This window comes from Pinus tabuliformis, chromosome 5_1 (genome assembly GCF_031772625.1).
Source record: "Pinus tabuliformis cultivar Carrire ecotype Pingquan chromosome 5_1, CPIR1, whole genome shotgun sequence".
Classification (NCBI taxonomy): domain Eukaryota; kingdom Viridiplantae; phylum Streptophyta; class Pinopsida; order Pinales; family Pinaceae; genus Pinus; species Pinus tabuliformis.
In genome coordinates this window covers 344,379,853-344,390,892 of record NC_142305.1, presented here as the reverse complement: position 1 = coordinate 344,390,892, position 11,040 = coordinate 344,379,853, and the positions used below count along the sequence as shown (strand labels likewise).

The 11,040-nt window shown below is 32.8% G+C and overlaps 1 pseudogene; it reads left to right on the top strand.

Annotated features, from left to right (window-relative positions):
* The first annotated feature begins 3,206 nt into the window (after window positions 1-3,206).
* On the top strand, window positions 3,207-3,767 carry LOC149164859 (uncharacterized; annotated as a pseudogene).
* Window positions 3,768-11,040: the final 7,273 nt, after the last annotated feature.

Genomic DNA, 11,040 nt, shown 5'->3' with positions numbered 1-11,040 from the left:
AATTTCCTATGAACTAATCCAACAAATGAAATTTTACAACAAAAATCCAAAACTAAACAATATAACAGAGCTGTTACAAGGACATTTATCCAATTCATCAAAAATGATATAACAAACTTTTACATGAATTGATATAAAAAACTTTTACATATACAATTTATTACAGTGAGAAATTTAACTCATCAAATTTCACAAAAAGTTTAACAATTTAAATACCACTTCTATTCTAAATACATTTAGAATTCAACAACATATTAATTGATTTAGCATTCTGTCATTGTCCTATTTACAATTTTGAAATTTTGAAAGAGAATATTTCATTTATGGCCAACCAAAAAGAAACAAAAAAAATGAGGGACTAATATTACACTAAAAGCAGACGGACAACAACGCCAGATAAACTAACCTTCACAAAGACACATCCAACTTGGGTCCATGTGAACACATGTGTGCACTATCTATTCCATCAATGCTGGAAATGAGCTATGGGAATTGACAGTCAATATTTACCTTCCAAACCCTACCTTTTCACAAATCCACTTATGGTATATTTATCGACTACTTTCTCACTACCATTCATGTCGAGTGGCTCATAAATTTTCCGCTGAAGGCATCCGAATGCATTAGGCTTCTAGATGCTTATGGAAAGTTGCAGGCTTCGATCTTTCCACCTTACCGTGGCACCTTACCTGTGTGCCTTGTCACACTGGTAATAATTTTAAATTTTCCATCTCTCTATTATATTATAGTTTGGGTTATTCCTCTATTTTCTGTAGTAGGAGTTCAGGTTTTTGTCAATATTTTGTTTAGAGGCTGCACCCGTGGAGGTCAGAAACTGATTAAGTTCTCAACTAGGTTCTATCCAATGTAAGTTTTATAGCCTATATCAATTTCTGGATGTTTTATCGATAGGCTGACTATCCCTTGCGGTTTTATGATATTGTGCTTAGTTTGTAATTTTTTCTTCTCAGTTTATGTCTTCCACTAATTCACATTTGAATTCCTAATTTGTTTACTCAATATTATGTAAAATTTGGCACCACACAATTATATCATCCATGAATCACTTCAAGAAATTACCAGCTATAACAGTGCAATTTTTATTTGTACAGAGAGAGAGGGAGGGATTTCAAAAACCTGACAACGGAAAATTTAAGTTGGGCACTGCTCTTCCGCCTCGGCGATGTATATAAACTGATGATAGACGTTGAAAACTCAACAGAAATTGTACTAGACACACGACGAGAACGTTGTTGGGGTTGATGTTGGTTTTAACTGTGTAGCATCTCTGGCACAAAAGTATCTGTATAGTTGATGACTGGGGGCCTCGAGCATACATTCCCAGAATTGTATTTTTTTAATGAAAATCCAACTGAGAGCTGGGACTCTTCATTGTCCGCGGCAACTGAGCACGCTTACCCGAAGTTTTCTGTTTAAATTTTCGATGAGTCGACCAACCAAACAGCACTACGCTAGGTTAGCAGGAAGTCCTCTGCGACTTACACCATATGCTATATAATGCTCCTCCTCATAACCTCATATCAACTCAGTGGAGTGACTAAGTAGCTGTTGCAGCTTGCAGGTGCTTTTGTTTCTTTTCCCATGGCGCGTCTACTATGATTGGCTGTCATAGTCATCACTATTTTTGCTCTCTTCATATGGAATATTGAGGTAAGACGTTACAACTTACAAACTACAGCACATCACAGATTCACAAGTGATCGGGACTCAGTGGTAAATTGACGATAAAGCTTTAAGCGATGGATTATTTCCCCGCGGGCCGCGACAGGACTCATTATTGGAATCTTGTACACATTAAAGTTTACAGGTGGTAAGTTGGTAACTGGTAACAGTGGTAAGTTTCATTCTAAATGCTCAAGTGGTAAGCCTCGAATGTGAATTGAATGTGAATTGAATGCAAAATCCGCAGATCTGATAGCCATCCAGTCACTGTACTTTGTCAATAAACGCTAAACTTGCAAGTTGCCCCAGCCAGAGTCTGGAGATTATAAATTTATAAGGTTACACTGTTACAGATTCACACCATATTAAAAATGCCATAGTCGTTCCAAAAAGTTCTGAATTATAGTAATTATTATTCAACAACCCAGTCGCTGTCATTATTAATATTATAATTATTTCACAACCAAATCACCACATCGTCAAGATCCTTAGGCGGTAGCAACTCGTGAGATGAGGAGAGAGATTCGTATTGTGCAGAGGCTCACTGAGTCATTTGACATGATCCAGTCACAAACAATTATTCAACAATCCAGTGGCCACATTGTAACTTACAGCCTATAAGTATAAAAAATATATGACTTAAGGTTAAATATATATATATATAAAATTTATAATTTTTTTTTTTAACTTTTATGGCGAAATACGGACATACAGGCCTCAAATTTAACGCTGACTCCGGTAGCCTTCACGGCTTGACGGCAGCTCCATCATTCCAACTTTATTTATGTGACTGCACTGCTTGGACTTCAACCCTTCATTCCATACCTCCACCTACATTGATTCAATGCCCCTGTCCCTATCCAACATTTCAAATTGGTAAGTCCCGTCCAAAATTTTGAATTCAAATTGGGTAGTCCCGCCCAAATTCTTTTATGAAATGAATAATCCCGCTCTGTTTCCATTTTGTCGAGCTAGAAGATGTTGCCCGTATCCCTAAGAAGAAATGTGTCAGAGGCAGGGGTTGCCGGGGTTTCCTTACCTTTCAACCATGGATGCTTGGATTCGACCCTTTTTCGGCTCCAATCAAGCGGAACAGTTTATGTGCCAAAATTCCAGGGCTTCCTCTGCAACTTTGGAATGTCGAGGCCATTAAAGAGATTGCAAATCAGATATGATGCTTATATTATTGACATGACGACTCTTTCGGCCATCTGGATAAACAACTAGCTTGGTTTTTGGTGGAAGTTGATGTGGGCAGAGGTCTTCTGGCCAAACTGAAGATCAAATGGAGTAGTTTTAACACTTAGTGACTTGTTTTTAAGAGTTTCTATTCATTCTTTCCCTCATTTCAATTCTTTTCCACTGTTCATTAAGTAACCTCACTGCTGCACAAATTCCCTTCTCTGATAACTTACTCATGCAACGGTGCAATCCATAGAATATTGCAGATTTCATTGGTGCTCCTAGGAAAGGATTCGCTCTGCAAAATCTCTTTGTGTAAGCAGCGTTAGGTTTCATTAATTATGGGTAATTGTCTGCCATCTCGTGGATCCGGAAACCTCTCTGCACATTTCATGGGCCGTGAGGAATTTATAATGGTGACAAGATCTGACGGAAAGATAATGGAATTCACGGCTCCCCTTGTCATCAGAGATCACATGTCGGCGTACCCACAACATTCGGTTGTGCATTCTGAGGATGCAGAATGCCGCTCTCTTTCACCGGACAAGAAGTTGGTTCTCGGGCAGCTTTATCGGCTGCTACTTATTCCTAATTTGTCTTTTCATTCCATTGACGGCGTTTTATCAGGGTCGAATGCCCGATTCGCGAGCATAATTACCAGTGAAGGGCCTAAGAGTACTTGCCCGCCTTCTTCATTCACGCGTGCGCAGAATGGCAGCGGTATTATTAGGGTTCAGATGGTAATCTCGAAACAAGAACTGTAAGCTTTGCTTTCAGATCCGTGTATGAAGGAAAAATCATTGTTGCTTCAGCTTCAGTGTAAAGAAGATTATGTTGTCACAAGAAAATGCAGCAACAATGGATGGAGACCATCGTTAGAGAGCATTCGAGAGGTGAATTAATTAAGGCCACATATTCTTGTCATCATGAAGTTGCAGTAGTATAATATTTGTTACGAATTGGGATGTCACATGTCCGGCTGAATTTTCATTTGGCGTGATACGGGAACTCAATTCATATACTATATATTATTGTGAATAAACACTCATTTTTATTTTTTTTTCGGCTTTTCACAGCGTTTTGGGATTTTTTATAAATCAATTGCAAATTTGTCAATAAATTCGTTCTATATATTATTGTGAATAAAACACTGGTGCTTTTTTTTTTTTTTTTTTGCTTTTCACAGCGTTTTGGGTTTTTTAACAAGTTCATTTTGCAATTGCAAATTTGTCAATAAATTTGTTCGTTAAAATTAGTTACTCTGGGCTCTACAACTTTCAAAAGTATAGTCATTACATGAGTAAATTTTTCAAAACTATAATTAGGTTTTAATAATAATAACTTCGTTCGTTAAAATTAGTTACTCTGGGCTCGACAACTTTCAAAAGCATAGTTATTACATGGGTAAATTTTTCAAGACTATAATTAGGTTTTAATAATAATAACGGAAAAGGAGGAATTATATGTTATGTAATTAGTTTTTAATAATAATAGCGGAAAAAGGGGAGTTATATGTTATGTTTTTAAGCATTTTCTTTTATTTATATTTTTTAATCAATTCTATTATTAGGAATATATTTAAGTTATTTTATTTCTTTTATGCAAGTTCTTTTTGATTTTCTCTATATTAAAAAGGCATATATATATATATAATCCAAACACTTTGAATAAACAATATTTATCATTAATAATTTTATATTTAACTATCTTATATCTTTTTATTAATTAAATCAAATATTAAATAATTCATCTTATAAATAACTTTGTCCATTTAATTTATACACACAGTGAAACTCTAATGTTTATATTGAATAATATTTTGAAAAATCCAATGTTTTTAATAGGGGACAACACTATAGCTAAAAAAACACCCATAACACTAGAGTAGTTGTAATGTTGGGGCTTAATAATTATTATATAAAAAAATTGATAATTAGCATTGGGTTGATGTTAAGTTTTAGCATTATATTAATGAATTAAGAATAAATTAATAAAACACAATAGTTATATATATCTGTGTGTGTTTTTTATAAATTAAAATTTAAAGGAGTGAGGTGGATTATATGCTGCTCTTTGAGGACTATTTTTAATGCTTTGTTTAATATGACTAAAATTAATTAATTAATTTTCTTGTATGGAGAATTTATTGTTAATGGTTAGATATGTGTTGTATATATATATATATATATATATATATATATATATATATATATATATATATATAGGTAAATGAGGCCAAATGATGTTGGACAAGTTCTTTGTTCATTGTATATTAGTTTTATTTTAAGAATTGAATTTGTAATCTAATTCCTTGATCATTGTAAATTAGTTCTATTTTAAGAATTGAAGTTGTAAATTAAATTGGTTTTAACAATGTAGCGTTTTTAAAGTCGTAAATTGTCTAAATATTGTATCATGACGAGTTAGTTAATACAATGAGAAAGAGAGTTATGGCCCTCAAGCTTGATATTTTTCCTTCATTAAAGATATTTTGGACACATACTATTGTGTATGCTGTTATTGTTCTCAAGTTTTTTATATTATTTTATTATAGCTTTTTTCGCATTAGTCTATCAAAATCTTAAGTGGAATTTGGGAAAGGTTATTATCTCAAGGTAGTTCATCTATTGCCAAGGTTTAGGTAATCAGTAAAGAGCATGGGTATCTTTAAGAATAGAAAAGTTTAACGATGAAAGATTTTAGTTATATCCTCTATGGTGGTATATTAAGACATTGATCCTCTATAGTGATATATTAAGACATAATGTTACTAATGGGAGAAAAAAAGTCATATCATTATTTGCGTTTTTCTCTTTGTGATTATTTACCTAGTTATATCTTTATGTTGGATTGTAACTATTTACATAATTGTACTTTTCAATTATATTTTAAAGTAATAATAAATTTATTTTTATACTATTTATATTTAATTTTAAATTCATGATATTTCAAATAAATTAATATTTAAAATATAATTATAATTATAATAAAAATAAAATACAAACTTATGTTATTATTGTTTTAATAAATTTCTTATCAATCAAAATAAAAATAGAATAAAAAAATTATTATTTAAAAAGATTATTATTAAATTTTATAACGGTTTAAAAAAATATCTTCTAAATTTATATTCTTTTTATTAAAAACCAGCATCGATCTATGTCAAATACGTATCTAACAAGAGCAAAGAGGGATAAATTTTTTTCACATGCAAACTTCTTCAGAGTGCAAAATATAATGTGCTATTTTTCATTATTTAAATTGTATTTGTGAATGCTAAAGAAAGTATATATAGGACCAAATAAATGTTTTAACCATAAAAATTTTAATTTTTTCATGATATATACATAATTTTTTAAAATAATATATAATATATACTTAATTTACATTAAAATATTTTACATCACATGTACATGGAGACACTTTATCAAACAAATTAAAATGGTTTATTATTATTAATACATTTTAAATTATATGTCAATATTAATTCTTATTAAAATATTTTATTAATAATTAACATTGAATATTTGTTTATATACAACATTAAAATATTTATTTTAACATTTTTTTATATATAAAGTTGACACTGACATAAATTAGTTAATATAGATCTTCAAATAATTTATTTAAAGATAATTTATAAATGAGATTAATTTTCTATTAAAAACATAACTTTTTTATTATTATTTTTTTTAAAAGGAATGGACTCACAAACAAACTTATATATCCCTTTATACTAAGAAAATATTTATTAATATTTAACCCATTTTCAATAAAACAAAAATCATTTTCCTAAAGTAAAAGTCATCCATACAAAATGTATTTAAAGTAAAAACTCATCACATTTAAATTTATTTAAGGTTAAAAACTCATCACATTTAAATTTATAGTGATTATTTATTTTCATAAAGTAAAAGACATCAATACAAAATGTATTTGAAGTTTAAACTCATCCATCTAAATTTACATTAATTATTTTGATTAATGCTTTCCATTGAAACAAACTATATTTAAACCTTCAAACATTGTCATATCTAATGTTTATGAATGTGTACTTTGTTGCAAATTGAAGTGTATTTAAAGTTAAAAACTCATCACATCACATCTAAATTTATAGTGATTATTTATTTTCATAAAAGAAAAGTCATCCATATAAAATGTATTTGAAGTTTAAACTCATCCCATCTAAATTGATAGTGATTATTTTGATTAATGCTTTCCATTGAAACAAAATATATTTAAACTTTGAAATATTATTAGATATTGAAACATTATCATATCTAATAGTGTTTGAAATGTTTATGAATGTGTATTTTCAGTTGCAAATGGAAGTGTTTAGGAAAGTATATATTTCTATGATAATCATTATTCACTTTTGTTATTTGATAAATTTTTAAATATTATTTATTTATTTATGTATCTAATAAATGTAATTTTAGTTTAACTTATGTGGTATTTCTTAATGTCAATTTTTTTTTGTCAGTTAAAGTTCAATCACTATATTAACATCAAAGTGCACAGTACAAAATGCATCTCAATAGGTCCTTTTTTCTTAGTCCAACCATACTTGTTGAGATTGGGACTTGGAGGATAACATGAGCTACCTGCTTCATGCATTATTTTTTGATGGCCTAGGAGCCATGACATACATACTATAAACAAAAAGAGAAACATAACAAAAAGCAACATATTAAGGTGGGGGGTTGGGTGGGATTCTAGAGGGAACTGTGAAATAGCCAGCATATTCATGCATATGAAAACCAATATGCTCCACCCTCGCTTCTCGACTATGAAGGTGGTCATTGGTGCGCCTTTGTTGGAATTGCAGATTGTCCAATTGGTCCACGATTTCACTTTGGCCAAATTGAAAATTATTGACGAAAGCTACCAACTCATTATGGTCATCATATCTTTAGTTGCTAAGGTTGTCCATATTGACTTAAATGTTATGGATTCTAGCAGCAATAGACTCAAGTGTCGATGGAGCAACCACATGCCCTAGGGATCCATCAAATTTCTCCTTTGTCTCACGGCTGCCCGACGAGCCTGATAAGGTTTCATTTTCCTGGTCAACTGGTATGCTTGTCATGGATTTCCACCCCTATGGTGTGGTCTCCCTCAGTGTTGAGGCATCTCGGTGTACCCAAAACACCTCAAAGGGCAATAGACACAAACACTCTCCCGATCCAACACAGCAACAAAAAACAATGTAACTTCTACCACTTCCCCCAAAGAGAATTGAGAGGCTATCCTACACTGGTCGTCACTGTAATAAATTCTCCATACCTAGGCAAAGAGGGACGAGGATTCCTCAACACATGATCCAAACTTAAACAGGAACACAAGAACTTACCTATATAATCATAAACACAAAGATGTAGTAGAAAAACTCTTCATTTCATTAATAGAAAAATAATTAACTATGCTTACAAACATAATGGAAATAAGATAGCTCGGGTGATGGTAGCTTATCTCTGAGAAGAAATGTGGCGGCTACATGCCTTTGAACTTTGTTACAATGAGGCTCAAGGGCCTATTTATTATTAGAAAACATGAGAAAATCACAAACAACCAAAACCATAACCTAGGAGAAGTAAAACCAAGAGTTTGTGGGCCTTGTTGGGTTTAGTTGGGAAGCCAACTTCCTCGGGTCATAACTTGGTCATATTATCTCTATTTGGTGTGTACGATAGCTTGATGGAAAGGTCTCTCTGATTACTACAAGTTTCATCACAAGCCCTTTCATATGGCCACGGCCTGTCCCAGACCCCAAAAAATGTTGTTTAGGGTATCAAAATTGCTCCATAAGTTCAGGACCCAAAAAATTGCTAAAAATATTAAACGCTGAAATGAACAAGGAAACAGATGAAACTGGCTAGGGGGTTTAGGTGGAATAGGTGGGTGGCCACCAGTATCCACTTGGATCAAAATAGGGCTTTGGAAGTTGAACACGGTGTCCCGCCACCTCTTCTACACTTGTCTCTATGTATTTCCTCCAGCTATTCGAGCCCTTTCCAACCGTAATTCCTCACAGGGGCCCTGAGAAACCAAAGTCTTGTCACAGGTTCCCCACAAGTTCCCCACCACTAATGAACTAGAAGGAGATAATTGAGCAGTGCTTGGCCAAGGTCTGTCAACCCTAGCTCTTCTCCTCTCCCCTATTCTGCATCACACAAATGAACTAGGCTGACGAGAATTCCAATAGGTTCATTCTCCTTGGATGTTCCAGGGTCCCAAGGATCATCTTACGCTACCAACACACCCCACATTGTGCACTAGTTATTAGCTTCTTTGCCTCTCACACAAAGCCTAGACCCTGGTGAGGCACGTGGGAGCTCCATAACGCTTACCACACTTCACAACACTACCATTTCCCACCACGACCAAGCAATGTGTAACTAGTTCCAAGGAAGGCATTTAATACCCTTCGTAGTGGGTGCCAACCTCGCATGCTAGAACTTGCTATCACATCTATTAAACATGGGGGTGGGGCACGCATGGAAGCCAGACAGGCTCTACCACCACCTACTCCACCACTTATCCAGAAATGAAGGCACCCTCGTCGGGGATCTGAAGGTTTATATCTACAAGATATTGGAGAGTCTGAAGATCTCCTTGATCTAGGTCTGTGTTGCTTCTCAAATCCATCTAGGAAGAGGTGAAGTCTTTATGGTTATTGATGGATTCCAAGTTTTTCAATTTGTGTATACACAGAAGATGTGCGCATATACAGAAGTTGTGCATATACAGAAGTTGTCTATATATGGAGGTTATGGTATATGCGTATTACGAAAGTTGCAGACTATTTTTATGTATGCACAACTTTTGTATATGGTTGCATATACATAAGTTGCACATATATGGAAGCTATGCACATATACAAAAGTTTCACATATATGGAAGGTATATAGAGAAGTTGCGCATATACAAAAGTTTTGCAGAACTTCAACCTTTATATAGGTGCAACTTTTGTATATGCACATATATATATGTGCATATCTTGTGCATATGCATAAATAGATATGCATATATATGGAAGTTGCACATATACATAAATTGTGCATATACGAAAATTGTACATATATGGAGGTTGCATATATACAGTGATTGAAGTTACGCATAAATTATCTATATACGCATCTTCCATATATGCACAACTTCTGTATATGTGCATCTATTGTAAATGTTCAACTTCCATATGTGTGCATATACAGAAGTTGCACATATAAATAGTTGTGTACAACTTCAACCTATGTACATACAATATAGCCTTCGTATATGCACAACTTTCGTATATACATATATGAATGTTTTGGATATACAAAAGATATGTGATGCAAAAGGTGTGAATATCTTCTGTATATGCGTAACTTTTTAAATGCACATATTTTTCATATATACGTTTATTTCGTATATGTGAATTTCTTCTGTATATGTGCAACTTTTGTATATGCACATATTTTTCATATATAAATTTATTTCGTATATGTGAATTTCTTTTGTATATGTGCATATTTGGAAGTTGCGCATATACAATAGATGTGCATATACAGTAGATGTGCATATACGATAGATATGTGTATATATAGAAGCTACTCACATACAAAAGATATGCGCATATACAAAAGTTGTGCATATATGGAGACTATCATATATGCATGTTATGAAAGTTGTGCACTTCTATATATCCACAACTTATGTGTATGCACATATAAAAAATTTGCACATATACGAAAGATATGTGCATATATAGAAGTTGCACATATATAGAATATATGCACATATACATAATATATTTACATATACAGAATTTCCACATATACAGAAGATATGCATATCTTTCGTATATGCCCAACTTTCGTATATGTGCATATTTTCCGTATATGGGAATATATTATTTATATGTAAAAATCCGTCTTTTGGAGTTGCAAAAGGTGTAAAATGAGTATTATAAAAATAGGATTTGTAAATTCTAGAAGACTTGAAGTCTTGGATGTGAAAACCTAGGGCTTGTAGATAAAACCTTAGATCTAATGCTTCTGTTGAAAGAAGAAACCCTAGTTCATGCAAGGAAGTAATGGCATCATGTTGATGATGGGGACGAGCAGGAGAACCATATATATGCATATACGGAAGTTGTGCATATATAGAAGATGTGCGCATATACGAAAGCTG